The sequence below is a fragment of the Suricata suricatta genome, chromosome 5 (assembly GCF_006229205.1).
Source record: "Suricata suricatta isolate VVHF042 chromosome 5, meerkat_22Aug2017_6uvM2_HiC, whole genome shotgun sequence".
NCBI classification, from domain to species: Eukaryota; Metazoa; Chordata; class Mammalia; order Carnivora; family Herpestidae; genus Suricata; species Suricata suricatta.
This window is the reverse complement of record NC_043704.1, coordinates 37,900,452-37,918,833: the sequence shown is the minus strand read 5'-3', so window position 1 is coordinate 37,918,833 and position 18,382 is coordinate 37,900,452. Positions and strand designations below refer to the sequence as shown.

The following is an 18,382-nucleotide window of genomic DNA, read 5'->3' as shown; positions in this document are numbered from 1 at the left end:
AGGTTCTCCATTAGGTCTCTCCTGTTTTCCTGCTAGACCTATGAGTGCAAACATATGGTTTCTGTCCTTCTCTGCCTGGCTTACTTCACTCAGCATGACACCCTCAAGGTCCATCCACTTTCCTACAAAGGGCCATATGTCATTCCCTCTCGTTGCCATGTAGTACTCCATCGTGAATATATACCACATCTTCTTGATCCATTCGTAAATGATTTTTAAGCAATACATGAATGATTTATTCCATATAAGTCACCATGGAGTGAATGTATCACTTACTGTGTTCCCTTTTTGCCTTAAGAGTACCATTTGCTTACAAGAAGTACATCATATTAGAAGCTCATTCGGTTAGACCTCAGACTTTAGCTCAGATCATGATCTCATGGTTCATGGGGTCAAGCCCAGCAAGAGTCTCTATGCTAATGGCTAGGAACCTGGAGCCTGCTTCAGATTCTATTTCTCCCTTTTCCTCTTCCTCCCCCACTCACCCTCTGTCTTTCTACCTCAAAAATAAATAAATATTTTTAAAAAGTACATCATATTTAATTTTCTACATTAGTTAATTAAAGTAAGAAACTGGTCAACTAAAGCCATAAACTTGTTACCTGTTTATTATCTCAATTTGTGGACATACAAATGCTGGGATTTAGTGGGAAAATTTGACTTCCAAAATACATTACAGTGATAAACAATGCCATGGTGAAGGTCATGATTACTTGCATTTTAATTAGTAAGGTATTTAGATTGAGCAACCTACAATTTTTAAATAATAAATTTAATTATATTTATAAACAATAAAATCTATTAAAAGCCCATGATAATTATCTTAGAATCTCTAAAACTTTCAAGAATTCAATACACCATTGTACCATTAATCTAGAACACACGATTTCAGTGTATCCACATTCTTACTTTCAATCCATTTCCAATACATATGACATATTCAATATCTTATACTAGTTGCTGGCAGCTTGGAAGGCTAGCAGAAGGTGTAAGAAAGTGTCAAAGTTATCCATAAATAATTTACTAAGATGTTAATAATTTTGTTTACAATGTTAATTTGATCTGATGCACATTCATGTTGTAACAACACACTGTCTTTATTATTATTTTTGTTTACTTCCTTTAGAGCTATCCCATGACTGATTTCCTCTTCAGATATGAAGGATCATGAATAAAAATAGCTACTTATAAAACTGCTAGTGTAAAACACCAACCTCAACTCAGCTAGTCTCTTTTAATTCACATAGTCTTAGAGATGAGAATAAATGAATTAAATTTAAAGGTATTTCCTAAAGGCTTATTTAAGCCGGCATTTCAATTCTCATTCTTTTCCCATTCAAACCAGACCAAGCTACATTCTGATACATGGATAAAATAATTGGAAGGTACCAAACAAATATTCTTCCATAAATCTCCTGGTAAAGAATAAAGATTTATTATGGGTATTTACCAAGTTATTAGTGTTGAATAAACAATACAAACTTGTGTGTGTGTCTGTGTGTGTATATCTTTGTAATAAGCACATCGTTTTCAATGCTGTAGCCAAATTACACAAAGTGTGGAATCACAGCATATTTGAGAAAAATAAAGAAGAAATGACAAATAAAAATACAGTGTACCTTGTGTAGAGATCTCTTCATTAGTCTACGGGAAATTTCTAGCACCAGCATTGAAATGGTGTCCTGGCCGTAGGCCAGGTCCAAGTCCCATTGTTACAATACAAATCACTTGTAGATACATATATTTAAAATATCAATAAAAAAAGAACACATATCCCAAAAATAAAAGGAGAATTTAAACCTGGAATTACATATAAATGAGGGAGACTGTGTCTGCTGCTAGGTAAATTCATTTTTAATTGCCAATACTGACACGTATGCTCTGAAAAACCACAACTGAGTTTTAGTGAGGAATAGCATAGAAAACAAACTAAATATAATGATAATTTCTGTCCTATCCATAAATAAATAAGTAAATAGACATATTATGTGTTGGTTTCCTTCAAAAGACTGCTTTATTTCTTATAACAATAAGAAGTTGTTTCTACTGTACCCTCATGATAAAGCACTGGATTAGCCTTAAACTGTTCACTTATTTAGCCTACAGATATTTATATTTTTAAACCCTAAGCCTGACTCAAAAGAAGGTTGAAAGAGGAATTCACTAGTACATATTTATGACCTATGAGTAATTGTTTTTAGTTTATATTTTGAGAGAGAGAGAGAGAAAGAGTGAGGCAGAGAGAAAGAGAGCAGGAGAGAGAAAATCACAAGCAGGCTCCACACTGTCAGCACAGAGCCTGATGTGGGGCTCAAGCTCACAGACCGTGACATCATGGCCTGGGCTGAAAACAAGAGTCAGATGCCCAATGGACTAAGTCACCCATGCACTCCATAAGTGATCTATCTTAACAATACAATTTACCTTCTGACTAGTTGTGAGGTTTATCAGACAAACCTACGGCCTTTGAGAAACAAATTGCATTTAACCTGCTTGCGTACCCTACCATATCTCTTACCACTAAGCTTGTTAGAGATGTCAAACTATGCAGATAATTTAAGGAACACCATTAAATATTTAGGTCACATTGAGATTCTAGATATATCCACATATTTGTAAAACAAAGAATTAAATATAATTTCTGGAGCTCATAATAATTATCTTCTTTGCATAAATGAACCTGACTACAAACTTTCCATATTACAGGATTAGTGAAAAAAAAAATGAAATAAAAAATGTGGCATTAAAAATGGCCCATGCTTCTGGAGCAGTTGAACTCTGAAAAAGTATTTTACTTGCTGTCAAAAACTAAGGAGTCGATAGTTTCAGTTCTGTTATTCATAGAGCTGTGAAGAACTTAAACTTTTTTTTAAATTTAATGTTCAGTTGCATTATTAATCAATAAGAAACATGAATTAGCACAGTTCAATATAACCTTCTGTAACCATAGAAATGTTTTATATCTCTACTGTACCACTAAAACCACTAGCCACATGTGGTTCTTAAGGACCTGAAATAGGGTCAGTATGATTGAGGAACTGAAATTTTAAAAATTTAATACAATTAATTATAAGTAATGAGGTATAAATTTAATAGTCACAGACAGTAGTGGATACCATATCAAACACTGCAAATATAGATAGTATTTGACCACATTTATTAGGTAGAGTAAAAAAAAAAATCACACACAGTTATGATAAACGTATCAGTCTTGAATGAGTCCCCCAAAACAAACATGTTTAATAGATAGGGTTGTCCCTAGAGAAATGTATGGGCTAAATTGATCCTTGTAGGAAAAGGGATGTCAGGCTGATGTCTAACCTAAATGAAAAGTCAGAATAAAATGAATTAGAAGGATCAATTTTCAGCAGAAATTAGAAGTGATGGTATGGCAATGCTGAACCAAAGGAATTTTCAAAGAAAGAAGGATGGTTTAATTTCTCCCAGGTAGAGGCATAAATAAATTATGACATGTATATGGAATTTAGGACTTTTATAAACTGAGCTGGCTCAGAAGCCTCCTTCTCTTTAGGCTGTGCCTCTGTCAGATATCAATAATATATGATAGGGAGCCAATCACATGATATTATTCTTCAACGGGGGATTGAAATCTTGCCTATGGGCCATTTATAAGAGCTTATTATCCAAGAACTCCACATATCCTTATAACTGATTTTACTAAAATCATGTAATTTTTTAATTCAAGATAGCATTTTAAGGACCACAATTCTAAAAAAATTAACCTAGTTTCTATGTTTTGAAAAAATCCCCTTGTAGGTCTATCTCAGAAGCATAGTTATTCAAGAAACACTCAAAAAGGTAAGTATATTTTAATACATATGTTTTCTATACATTAAAAGAATAAAGGCTGGGTTTCCTTTTTTTTTGATTATTTAAAAAATGTGTTTATATGTTTGATGCCAATATTAACCTTTTTACCAGTTGAAGGTTAACAATTCATATCATTTAGAGTTCATCATGGATCTACTAAAAATTATCATTAAAAATAATGTTCTCTAAGTCTTCCTATTTATTGCATAATGAAATCATAATATTCTCGACAGATACTCACTATCCAAATAACATGCATTGCGTGCACATACTATATAGCTATTTGCATAATGAAATTAGTTTTTAAACTCTTGATCCAGGTGCTTTTCCTCTACACTAGAAAAAATAAGTTAACAGAATAACTGACAGCAATAAAATCCTCCATCTAAAAATACCAACAAACAAGAAGGGTAAAGCAACATATATAATAAACGAAACCTTATAACATCTACTAATTTTTGGTGTTCATTGAATTTTGTGTCTTAGAAGTGATGCAAACTTGTAATAATATGTAGTTTCATAAAGTTTTCATAAAGTTTCATCATATTTGACATGTTATAAATTTAAGGAAAGGATACAGACTATAAAAAACATTCATGGTAATTTTTTAACTTTAACTATATATACAAAAATTGATTAATACAAAAATAGATTATTTCATAGGAATTAAAATATAGCATATTTTATAGCAGAACATAAAAAATCTAAGCTAAAAATTTTAGTGTATATTTTAAATATATACATAATCTAAAATGTTTTCTTATGTGAATAATTGTAAATTTCAACCCCTGAGCTAATTTTTAATTTTTTCTATGCATTTATATCCTTCAAATGTATTGTCTCTTTATTTTGCCCCCACTAAGAATGTGGGTGGATTTGTCCCTATTACCTTTACTGCTGTTTTCCCTACTTCTTAGTATAGAGCCTCACACATAGAATGGGGATACATATATTTCTTTAATTAAAAATAAGTAATTACTATCCAGATTAATTCTACTTACATGTCAAAGAGAAACACTGTGCATACACAAATTCTTGAGATTTTTATCAATAGTGGAGCTATCCGAGTGCAGTGAAAATACATATAAAATTCACAGTATTAAGTGATGCTCAAAAGGTAATTTATACATTATTATAGGCCTGAAATAATTGCTTTTCCCCTGTAGTTATCTAGAAAACCAGGAAATACAGATAGATTTATTATGTTATATTAAATTTTGGACAATATAAAATAATTCTATTGCAATTTCATTGTTATTAAAAGTAGAGCTAAAAATATATGTACTAAATCTGTATGTGCCAAGATTTTGATCTAAGGTACATACATGATACATAGTGTAATATTTTTCAATCATGTAAATAATTTTTATTTCACTATATCCCAAATCATTATGAAATAAAATCAGTTTCAAACTCTAAAAAAAACTCACTAATTCTCTTTCCATTTCAGTTAGAATAAATAGCTTTCTTTATATGTATTTGTTACATATTTTTTATTACTATAAGAAAAGAAAGTAGCAAACTAATGAAGAAAGTTAGAATATGCATAAATGAAACAAATAAATTCATATGCAGAATCACGTGCAAATTTTACCTTCCTGTTATTTTGATGCTTTCATTGATTAATCTATTTTTTTGAGTTTTTCTGCTTTAAAAAAATATTCCTGCCCAATGTTTGATGTAATTAAATAAAAATGATGTATTATCTCACAAAGAGAAAGAGGTTTAAGGAAGGATGAAAACATTAGTCTCCTAAGTAATAATTTTATTTTGGCTCAGGTATCTCCCTTCATAATTTTTATAGAGTTGTAGAGAAATTTTCTTTTGAAAAATTTCAAAACTACAAATCACTTTTTTAAATGATATAGGTTCTTTATCCAATGTAGTCTTTCTTCATTTATTGTAAACCTCCTAAGTAAGTTATGGAATATTGACAGGCAATAGATAAACTACAGAAACAGTTGTCTAGGTAAAGTGACTTAAGAGTTCCATACATGTAAGATTATGCAGGCATGCGTTCCCGCTGGATTTATTTTTGTAACATCATCACATGGATTACGGTATCACCTATATGAACTTTTTAAAAATATTTAAACTTACATGGAATGTTAGACTGACATTTCTTCATTAATGTAAATTGGTTCATCATATTGTTTTCCTCCTAAGGAAGGTGTCGTGTTCTGTTACTCTTACGCAGATTTCATAACAAAATTAAACTTTAAACATATTCTTCTACTTAACCAAGACAGCCTAAATTTTCCTCTTAAGTTGACTAGAATTTGAACCTGACCTATTTTTGGGGGAGGGGAGATTTTCTTTAGAAATCTTGTAGTTTTAAATTATTTTTCTGTCCCTTTGAAATACACGTACATCTTTTTAAAAGCCTTTTATCAGTTTTACTACTCAAGAACATCTCTTTCTCTCTTTTGAAGACCTGGGAACCATCCTCTCAAATGTCATCATAGAGAAAGATAGTGCTTACCTCTCCAAGTCTCTGCTGAAAGGCAGAACCCTACCTTTCATAAACACCAATTAACAAATACAGGTGGCCTAGTCACAAGGAAAAGCATTTGCAATCCAAGGAAATAACTCACTGTGCTCCACAAACCCCACTGATCAACACTCCCTAATACCCTCCAGTACTCTTATAGTGATTCATCACAATCCACCCTTAAAAACTATCCTATCAATTGAGCAGCGATCAGCTTAGACTTAGTTAATAGTCTTTGTCCCCTATTGGAATAGCTTTTATTAAAATTTTCCTTGTCTACTTACCTTTGTCCTGTATAATTTTTGATTTGAAATAATCTATATTAAATACAAGACTTAAATACAATAATCACCTGTAACTTTGAATAACATTATGTTATTATTAACTTTTAAATAAATTACTTTTACCAATTAGTTGGATAGCCTTTGGTACACCAAAATATCAGATTTTATTAAGAAAAAAGTCATTAATTTTTGAGCAATTAGAATCTAAGCATTGCTTCTAACAGAGAACTTTAAGATATTTTTGGATCTTTAAGATTAACAAGTAAGTGAATTCAATACTATCTACATCAAGAAAAATAATAATAAATTAAAATATCTTAAAGATAAATTTATTTAAAATAATAAAGATAAATTTCAGGATCATCCACTTAAATGAAAAATTACCCTGAGTCAAAAAACAATAATTGATAATTATAAAATATTTCAAGAAAACAATTTGCTTTACTTTTTAAACTACATGGACAGATAAGGATATTATTCCTTAATTTTATTCTATTAGTAATAGCACTCTAAAGCTACTGACAAGGAAAGAAATCAGGTCTAACAATGCAATGTCAGACAGCTTGCCCAGTAGCTTTTCTATTTTTTCCCTATTAAGGAAGAAAAAGTCATGGGAAACATTTAATATTGTTAGACTAAATTAAGATCATTTTAATAAGCATTTGTTGATTATTACACAGATGTCAGCCACTATTAGGTACTGAAATAACATGCAAAACACTATTCTTGTCATGACAAAACACCCTCCTCAGTTAAGTAGTTACATGAAAGTATTGTGTTGTTTTATTATGGTAAAGATACTAATAGATATGCATGAAATGGTAGAGAACACTTAGCAAAATCTGAGATTTACTGGAAGGTTTTCTGAGAGAAAATTTCCCTAAAGAGCTAAAACTGGATTAAAACATGAATAAAAGTCAAGCAATGAAGATGGAGTTTTAATATGACATCAGTGCATTTTTCTTTAGTGCTTAGGTGATGCAATCAAATGGAATCAAGTAAGTGATTGAGAAAAAAATGGTGGAAGTTGCTGTGTTTGAGAAGGCTGTGGAATCTTTAAGTGTCTATCTCCAACTGAGAATGCACATCTGATTATAAAAGTCGGGAAACAGACCTGGATATAAGATGTGGATTTGGGAATCATCAAAGTAATTTGTAGCTCATGGACAAAACTTGGAAATGGATGAGATAACCCAAGGAAAAACAGGATTAAAGAATTGAGAGAGAATTCTGGGAAACACTAACATTTAAGTGATAGGCAAAGAAGGAGTCCACAAATGAAAAATACACAGAGTAAATAGTATAACAGAATTCCAGAAAGTAACTAGTTCTAAAAGGCCATGCCTGGCAGGAAACAAAACAAACAAACAAATAAAAAAAAAATCCAGTAAATTAAATGAACGTTCTCACTAGATTTGGCAATATTGAGTCATTGTTGAACTCCACTATAGATGTTTAATTGGAATGGTGAAAACTAAAGCAAATTGCAAATATGTTGGTGAATCCATTAAATCCAAAGGATTAGAGAAGGTGAATATAGTTAGAGTATATATAGTTGATAAAAGTTCTTTATTGGGAAAAGAATATAGGAAGGAGAGAGAGAATTCTTTACATTTGGAATGAGAAAAATGACAGGAAGTGTGAGAGGTCAAAAATAAGTGAAATAGAAGAGATATTGATGGAATAAACTCCCTGTTGACAAGAAAGGGGAAGAGATCAAATATAAATATGAAAAGACTGGCCTTGAGCAAGGGAAGGAGCATTCATCTTTGATGAATGAGATAACAAAGTCAAGATAAATGGGAGATAATGTCTATACATTTGAAAGGAAGAAGAACACTAAATTAGTTTATACTCAAAATTTTATTATATAGTTTTGTACTCATTACATGTTTAGAGTTAGAAAAATATGGGTGAGTAAAATTTTTAAGAAGCTAAGTACATGGCTGATATGGTCAGAAAGGGAAATGTGACAGTTGTCCAAGAGAGAAAATGACTGATGAATGGTACTGAAGACTAACTATCACAAATTACATTTGCTCATGTTCTCCTTTCTCTCCATCTTCTACAGACCTCACTCCTTCTAATGGTTGGTTGATATTAACACCCCTTCTTCTCTGAGATTCTGTTTCTCTCAAGACTCCTATGAGTTTTAGGCAATAATTTCTTCCTTGGTATTTTCTTTTCTGTTTTTTTTTTTCCCTCCAGACACAGTAAATAAGTCCCCTTTGAAGTTTTCAATTTCACTACTAAAAACTGTAGAAAAACAGGCAGCACATAACAAAAGTTAGACCTTACACATATCTGAAAATGACAGGAAGTGGTTTGTAATTATTGGTGGCCAGGACAGAATTATGAATGGAGACTACCTATTATTTCTCCCTCTGCCTTAATTACCTTGAGGACAGTGCTCATCAAAAGAACACCTTCCTTTTGTTCTCTCATTTCCTGAAATTGAGGCCTGAGGACATAATCAAAGCAGAATAACAGGTGCCCCCTTGTCTCAAGTGTGTCATTTGCATTTCAAAGTATCTCTGGATTCTAGATGAGGTCTTTTCCAAGGGGTTAACCTCCTTCCTGGAAAGATCACTTTTGGAATTTGTTTCACAGTGTGTTTCACTAGAATTGCCTTTTATTACAATGAAGATTTGTCAAGTGATTGTGCCCCACTGAGATTTCCTGAGGTACAGGACCATCTATCTTATCCAGCTATGTGCCTGCCCTAGGGAAGCTCTCAGCACAAATGCATAAAGCCCAAGTAAACAATTAAATTCATTAACCCTTCAAAAGAATGACCATGAACTCCCAAAATTAAAAAAATGGAACAGAATATTACTGAGAAAATGTGGTCTCCATTTAAAGGTCCATTACTCTAGTAGAGTCCATTAAGTTTTAGATCTTAAACAACTAAAAGTTATTTTTTTATTATTTATTTATTTTGAGAGAAAGAGAGAGAGAGGAGCACAATCAGGGAAGGAGGAGAGAGAGAGAGGGAAAGAGGGAGAATTCTAAGCAGGCTCTATGCCTTCAGTGCACAGAGCCAGATGCAGGGTTCTAACTCTCTAAATCTTGAGATCACACCCTGAGCTAAGATCAAGAGTCTGACGCTTAACTGACTGAGCCACCCTGATGCCCCAACAAGCAAAGGTTCTTAACTAAAACATTATATACATCTACTAAAACTAAGGTGGTTATTTTCATTTGCAAAAATCCAAATGGATATTATCAAAATTCTTTGACTTTTCCACAAAAAGCATGACTATATTGAACCGACTCCTTTTATTTTTCTAATTACAAAATTGAAAATCCAGTGTGATAGTTTAATATGTCATATGTTATGTAAAATAGTAATATTTTATATGCTCCAATTGGTATTTGTTAACGATGTATCTTGCATTAAGTGTATATACAATATTGAAAGAATAGGCTAAAATTCTGATGCTTAAAGAATTTATAAAGTACTGAGGAGACAAGAAATACTTTATAATAAGGCAAAATAACGAAAGTTTTAAATAAAAGAGTAGAATTGTGCAGAGAAGAGAATTTGAAGGGAATACATCAGCAAAACGCATGGATGTTTCAGCTGATACAGAGTTTGAAAAAATATTTTGACAAAGTGAAGAAAAGGAAATAAGGCTGGGGAAAAATGACATCTTCTAGAACCTTGTAGAACCTCATGAAGCTTCATCATAAGGGTAAAATTCACTGTCATTTCAGAATAAATGAAAATTGCCCCCAAAATATATTAAAAAAATAACTATTACTTGCATATATAGGAAGAAAATACATAGTCATAGATCTCCTAAGTGTTTAAAATCTCAAACTTGAACACTAATTATGCATACATATGTAACACATGAGAAGTGAACTACTTAGGTTTGGTAAAAATGGTACTTGATAAAAACACACCAATCCCTATTAACAACCTGCAAACAGTTTTTCAGTGAAAAACAATTCATTAGTGATATTATGTTTGTCATTTTTAATCAACTATAATGCCATGTTAAAATCTGACAAATATACTTTAGATAGATTAAAAAAAAAAACAAACCCTAGGGCTTATTGTGACATTCCAGCCTATAGTGCCTACTATTTTTACATTAATCCATAATTGATGGCTCATGACATTGCCATTTTCAAGCCATTAGTTACACAATAACAATGTTAATTGAGTTTTAATTAAGTCAGCTATATTCACACTTGGAATACTTTAGATTTCTTTCAGAGATAGATTATATTTCTTAGAATTATACTCATTTATATCTGTTTTTTTAAAAAAATTATTTACTCTTTGAAAGATTCAGAATTTTGACCATCATAGAAAAACAAATATTACTCTCAACTATTTGCTAATGAAACCATTCATTCTGCCCATACAGCAGAAAATAATTCCTTAGGCAAAGACATGATTTTTTGATGATGACTATTTTCTAGCAGTTTGACACAATCAAATTTGTTCAAGTCTTTCACGAATTTTGACTCATATACTAGTATAAATTATTTACCAGTTATTAGTAAATATATGAAAGCTAACTCAGCTTTGATATTTTGGGAACTTGAATTTTATTATTCCATTCTTATTTTTTAACTAGTGTTACAAAGAGACGATTTAAAAAAATTCTTCTATGTAAAAGTGTGCATTCATGTTTATGTAATATCAGTGGTTTGCCAATTACTGGATCCTATTACTAATGAAGATAAAGTCATGAATATATTAGTGATGTGGAATCAGTTAATAGAATTAGCTATGCTTCTACCCATCTCAACAAATTCTCTACCCTAAGATGCACACAAGAGGCACCAGGATGAGACGAAGTGATCTATTTCAGGACATACTTGGCATCCCCATAGCTCACAAGTCTTTGACTATGGGTCAGTAGAATTATTTCCATAGGGAGAGAAAAGAATTATGATTGAGAGTTAAGAAGATAAGAATGCACACACTAGACAATAAGAAGTACACAATCATTAGCAGCTATAGAAAAATCTACTACTAACATTAAAGGTGTACACTAATAATTTTTTAAGTTGGCATAATAAACTCATGGAGTAGTTATTATCCTAGATTTTTACAAACGAGGAAGGTGAAGATCAGGAAGATGGAATCACCTGTTCAACGTCATACTTACCTTGCTTACTATGCTTACCATGGATCTTGAACCTAACCCTTTTTGACTGAAGAGCTCATGCCCATTCTTCTCTTCCTCTCAGGAGGGAGGAATAACAAACTGGGATGATAGGCAGTGAGAAGCATGTAATATAGTCAAGTCTAGGCTCTCAGCTCATACTTGCTTTATAAATAATAGATAAGCATTAAAAATATTAATGAACTTCCTACTTTTAATGCCCTGACATAATTCAGACCTTAGAACAGCATTATTGAGGCAATAGTGATAATTCTAATTAGCAATTCAACTGCTGCTCTTGAGGGTCGTTTTTAAATTCTGCTTATTAACTTATACTATTTCCCATCTCAGATTGACTGTCACTTCCAGGAATAAGTTAAGGTAGATCAGAGCTTGTAGGGTTGCAAGCAGTAGGACATTATTAAGAAGAGCATTCAAGGAGTTAAAGAAGGAGGAGAAATTTATCAGAAGAAAATTGGCTCTTAAATCATCATTGGCTGTTCTCTCATTTGAAATTTTAAGCATTCCATGTGGATATAAATAACAAATATTTGACTTTGGAGAATGTTTAAGAATAGTGAACGGGCCTGTAGAAAATCTTCCATTGTGGTTATTGAAGACCCCATCATATTATTAACCTACACATGAGCAGTTCTACATGCAAACCAATCCTTTCCTTTCAACATAATGGATTGTCACAGAAAAACCACTCAGTGTTCTATAGGTGGCAGTCACCATATTAACTGGCAGAAAAATTATCCTGATTTCACATACCAGGGAACTGATTCTTGTGGAGGTTAAGAAATTTGTACAAGATCAAACAATTTATATGTGGGAGACTAAGTGTTTGAATACAAACCTGCCTCACACCAGATCTGATACTCATTGAACTATCTAAACCAATTAATGACAATAAGTATTACCAAGCTATGTCTGAATTCAACAATGAATTCATCTTACGGTAGCCAGTTTTCTTTCAGAATCACAAAATTCTTGAGCCATTTCTGGGCTTATTAATTGCACTCTCAGTGACTTACAGGACCAGAATCTATCTCTGAAGACAGGGTATAACCAAGACCTAATTTTTCTAGTATCCTAAATAGGCAAGGGCAGAATGACCATAGGATTTACTATTCATTATTTAACTAAACATTTAAGTCTTTTTCACTTACCCACACCTCCTCTGAAAATGACCATCTCCTGTCCATATGCACACCAATCCACAATTCATACTACATCTCATCAATTCAGGTCATAGCATTTCCTCTGGCTCCTCCCTTATTCACTCCCCATGCTTCCCACATGCCCATGTCGGATGAAGTGAGCCTATATCCCTTACCCAAGGTCAGAGAGAGGATTTTTATAAGAGCTTAGATCCAGTGTCCACAGGCACTAATTATGGATCCCACATTCATGCTTTATTTGGCAAAAATAATAAGATCAAGCAAACATATCTCTAAAACTATTCCCTATCAATATTAGGCTTAATAATTTAGAAAGGAAACTACACTGGGCAGGAAATTACCTAAGTATGTGAGAGTAAATTTTATTTTTCTCCTATGCCATTACCCTACTTATCTACAGTTACCAAAACTCAGAAAAACTTGAGAGAAACCAAAAAAAAAAAAATTACTGTTTAGCTACATAATATGGTACATTTTAAAACACTAAATATACTTTCTCCTGTCTTGCTCTACCGTCATTTCCACAGTAGTACAGTCTGGGAAAAGCCTCACTTCACATTAAACCCTGGATAAGTAGAACAGCCTTACTGCATGGAAAATTTAAAAAAAAATAATAAGCCACAAATATAAAGTTCCTTTATTATATTGAAAAATACATAATACAAAACATTTGACAATATAATTTGAATAGTCAATACCAAGTTCAGGTACTATCGTTTTGCTTTATCTTTGTCAGATTTTTATTTAACCTGTTGTTCCTGAAAGGATGAACTTGTTCTTTTAATTCTAAGAAAGTGTTAGTTTGATGAACGTCTTTTCTATACTATCCTTTCTATACCCACTAAAAAATATAGTGATACATACTAAGTCTTTGACAATTTGTATTCTTCATGTCATTTAATCTTATCAATAATCCCAAGAGGAATATATTAACTAATTTTCAGTTAAAGTGCCCAACATCAATCATGAGCCTGTTTTCAATCTGAATTTTCTTTATCTGCTATAAATTGCCTAGCCAGCAGAGTCAAACCTCTTAGCATCTTTTTCTGTTCTTCATCAAGTAAAAGGGAGATTGGTTGGCATTGTGCCTGAAATAAAGCAGTTACTTAGTGAATGAATGAACAAACTCAAAACATTTGTTAGGAGATAAAGGGCACATCAAGATAGTGGAAAACCAAGGCACACAGTGAAGTCCAGACTGGAAGAGAAGGTGTCAGACCAACTGAAATAAGAGCCATGTGGGGCGCCTGGGCGGCTCAGTCAGTTAAGCATCTGGCTTCAGCTCAGGTCATGAGCTCACGGTGGGTTTGAGCCTGGTGTGGGGCTCTGTGCTGACAGCTAGCTCAGAGCCTGGAGCCTGCTTCAGATTCCGTGTCTCCCTCTCTCTCTAAACTTGCCCTGCTCACACTGTCTCTCTCTGTCTCTCAAAAATAAATAAAAAACATTTAAAAATTTTAAAAGCCATGTATAAGATTTATCTATGTGTAAATATTTGGGAAGCAAACTAACTGAAAATTTTATAATTTAAGAATTTATTAAAGTAAATATATATGTACATATAGGTAATATAAATTATACAAATATGTATAATTTTATTTTTCTGAGCTGTTTAAACTATTGCAACATAGTGCTCGCTTTAGCAGCACATATACCAAAGTTGGAACAATACAGAGAAGATTAGCATGGCCCCTGTGTAAACTATTGCAACATATTACTTTTTTCCTTTTCATAATTGAGGAATATTATGATTACAAATGGGCACATATGACTTTTAAAGACCTTGTTATTAATACTGTTAATATTTGAGATATATGGACTTTTCAAGAGAATAATTCATGCTGAATGCAACAAAAAAGAGTATACATGAATTTGTGCAATAGAAACCTTTAGAAATAAAAGTGCTTCACATATAAAATTGTGGACTTTTCTTAATTCACATGTCACAATGTTGTAAATCTCATTATGGTCACTTTTCCCACTACTTTTTAGTATGTCAGGTACACAAAAGGACATGAATTTAGAAATACTTTAAAGGTGTAAGACTTTCATCATAAAGTTTACTTAGTATATTTTAGCTCAAGTTAGAGCTCTAAAATGGCACAAACAAATTCATACTTTCCCTAAAATTTTTGGGTAAGAGGCAATGTCTTGGAACTTTATGCATAAATATACCAACTTTGTTGTCTATACCGCACAAACTAAGCAGCATGTAAAAAGTTGGCAATTGGTTTTCAGTAAAATGTGCCTAAAATATTTGAGTACCTTGTGAAATAAGAAGTTTGTTACCATTCTATGTTGCAAGAATTTCTATCAAAAACCCTTTTTACTAGCTATCCATATTTTTGAAACAAAAACTTTGTGGAGCAGTGATAAAGGGATGTCATCAGGTAGAAACATAGAATCCTAAATGGGAGCCACAACTAGACTGTTATTGAGGCATGTTGGTAATATTAAGGAAGTTTGGGGCCATTTTTAAGGAACATCAATACATGTTTTCATCAACATACTTCGGAGCTCTCATATAGATATAGACAACAGGAAGATTAATATGATGTAAAAAATTACATGATGTTACAAAAATTGGGGTATTCTTAAATTAAGCCCCTGTCTATACATACTGGCTGTATCACCATGAACCAGTTAACTTTTAGGAAACTATAAATCTTCTGTAAAACAAGCATAAATAAATCACATAAAGCAGGGCAAATAATAATTATATTTTAAGTACTCTATAAATTCTAGTTATTATCACCATTTTGTTATGAATATATTTGAAATTAGTTTTTAAACTATGTAACCTCTTGACAAAATTGAAATTTGAAAAGACAATGTTAGTTTCAAAAACAATTAAAAAACACTTCTGGATCATTTCATATACATTTGAATTTTATCTTATGTGAGTTTTATCCTCTTTCACCACAGATACTATGAAGAGAAAGACATTTTACAAATATATAAAATATTACTTCATACCTATGTGATTTGAAATGCTCAGAAGGAAGACAGACTCCTTTAAGAAGCAAGTAAGGCTGAGACTTGGAACCATTGTAAAAACCTGCCAGAGTGATCTGATGACACAAAGAAGTTCCTCACGAAAAATGTAACAGATAAAGACACACAGATGCCCTAAATGGTTTTTAAAATAAGAGAGCATCTAGAAACTTCTAGAATATTATGAGAGAATAATTTTGGATATTTATAAAAAGAAAACAATGATCCCAGGTATATCTGCTTCCTTTATGAATTTGAAAGAGAGAGATAATGGCTGATGGGACACTTGGAAAACCAAAGTGTATGACCCTTTTAGATCTTTCCCCCTCATTTGTCTTTCTGTTACACTGTTTTTTGGCTCCTCTTCCATATTAACAAAGATAATCAGGTAAGTAACTGGCACTCAGAACCCCAAGCAGATGAGTATAATTTTTCTAAGGCTTAAGTGTGAGTCCTCAAGCTGAACAGAGTAGAAAAGACTTAGAATTTGTTAAAAATATTTTTATTTCAATGGTCCAACACTGCCTCTTATTTTAGTTAAAGCATGATTGCTGATTTGCTGAAATTCTTTTGTGGATCTGTATCCTTGGGCATAAAGTTTCTAATCAGTAACTTACTTACTTACTTATTTATTTAGTGTTCTAGAGAGAGAGAGAGAGAGAGCACAAGCTGAGGAGTAGGGCAGAAGGAGAGAGAATCTCAAGCAGGCTCCAGCTCAGTGTGGAGCCCCACTCAGGTCTTGATCCCAGGACTGTAAGATCATGACCTGATCCAAAATCAAGAACCAGACGCATAACTGACTAATCCACCCAGGTGCCCTAATCAGTAACTCAAGATTCCTATCAGGCTCTGTGCTGACAGCTCAGGGACTAAAGTCTGCTTTGGATTCTGTGTCTCCCTCTCTACCTGCCCTTTTCCTGCTCATACTCTGTCTCCTTCTCTCTCAGAAATAAATAAAAATATTTAAAAAAAGAAAAAATAAAAAAGAAATGAGGATCTTGTGTCTTAATTTTGTTCAGATCAAAGCTGGAAGAAAGGGAAACGAGAAACAATGAAGCTGATAAGAATGAAATCTGCCCAATGACTCTTTTTCTTTGGAGTCTTACCTGTTTGAGTAGACTTTCTAATAAAAACAGGTTAATAAGGGATTAATTGGATTATTAGTTCCATCTAATTGTTCCTTTTCTCCTGTTTGCAAAGCTTTTCTCCTCAAATTGTTTTCTCCCAATGGCATAAGGAAAACTCTGCTTGAGATGAATCTATTATACCACAACCTTGAACATCCTCATCAATGAGTACTTGTTTCTTTCTCAGTGACTCCTAAGAGACCAGGTATTGATTGCAGACAGTCACATTTACTGCAATGCTTAGGTAAATAAAAATTGTTTTATAGTAGATTATCGTTTTTCACACCAAGTGTCTTGATATACTTATTATCAAAGATTTAGCATCAAAAGCTTCACAGACATGAAAAACAGTATCTTACAAAAATAAAATAAGATTTGACACCAATGTTATATATAAACATAAGCTTTATACAAAGGTTATGCCATTATAGAATGAATGTGTCTCCTCAAAATTCATAATGGAAATCCTAACCCCCAATGTGACCACATGAAGGTGACGAGGCCTTTAGAGAATGATTAGACCACACAGGTGGAGCCTTCATGAATGGGATGAGTAGTCTTGTGAAAGAGACCCCAGAGAGCTTTCTCTTATTTTCTCACTTCTCCATGTGAGGATACAATGAGAAAATAACCATCTGCAATCCATAAGGGGGGGTCTCACCCAAACCCCACCATGCTAGCACCCTCATCTCAGAATTCCAGCCTCTAGAACTATGAGAAATACCTTTGGTTATTTATAGGCCACCGAGTCTATGGTTTTCCAGTAGAGGAGCCTGAACTAAACACATGGTGAACCGATGTACCAAAAATTGTACATAGAATTATCACTCTACTGTATCATAAATTTTATTTGGAAATAACACGCTAGCTATGATAAGCAATTAAGAAGTCACCCCATTCGTTTCTTTAGATATCAAAAGATTTGGAACCTACTGTGATAACATTCTTACCTCTTCATTTTTCCGTCATAACAAGAATTTTAAACAATGCTAATGTTTTCAGAGTAGCACTCTAAATTGAGATTTTTCTTTCCATATCATCTCTTTATGTCTCACTAAGTCATTTAAATGAGTTCATGGCCGAGGGCTTTAAACACAGACATTTTACATTTTTACTTTCATTTGACCCCTAAAAATCCCCCAAATTAACCTTAATTAGGGATTTTTTTAGGGATTTTGCCAGTTTGTGCCTGACATCTTGGTATATATATTAATAACACTTTTGCCATTCTTTTTCACTCTCAAATGCCCTGATTTGGACATAAATTACATGGGCACTCAAGTTATGGAAAAAAATGAATTCATATATGAGATCTTTGTCGATTTGGAGGGATAGCTTTTTTTTGGAC

At 32.6% G+C, this 18,382-nt stretch overlaps 1 protein-coding gene and 1 pseudogene across 3 annotated transcripts in view; one reads left to right on the top strand and one right to left on the bottom strand.

Annotated features, from left to right (window-relative positions):
- The window catches only part of CADM2 (cell adhesion molecule 2), a 1,075,698-nt gene that overhangs the window by 902,623 nt on the left and 154,693 nt on the right, over nt 1-18,382 (bottom strand). The gene's annotated exons all lie outside the window — the stretch shown is intronic.
- LOC115293036 lies at nt 14,544-14,637 on the top strand (annotated as a pseudogene).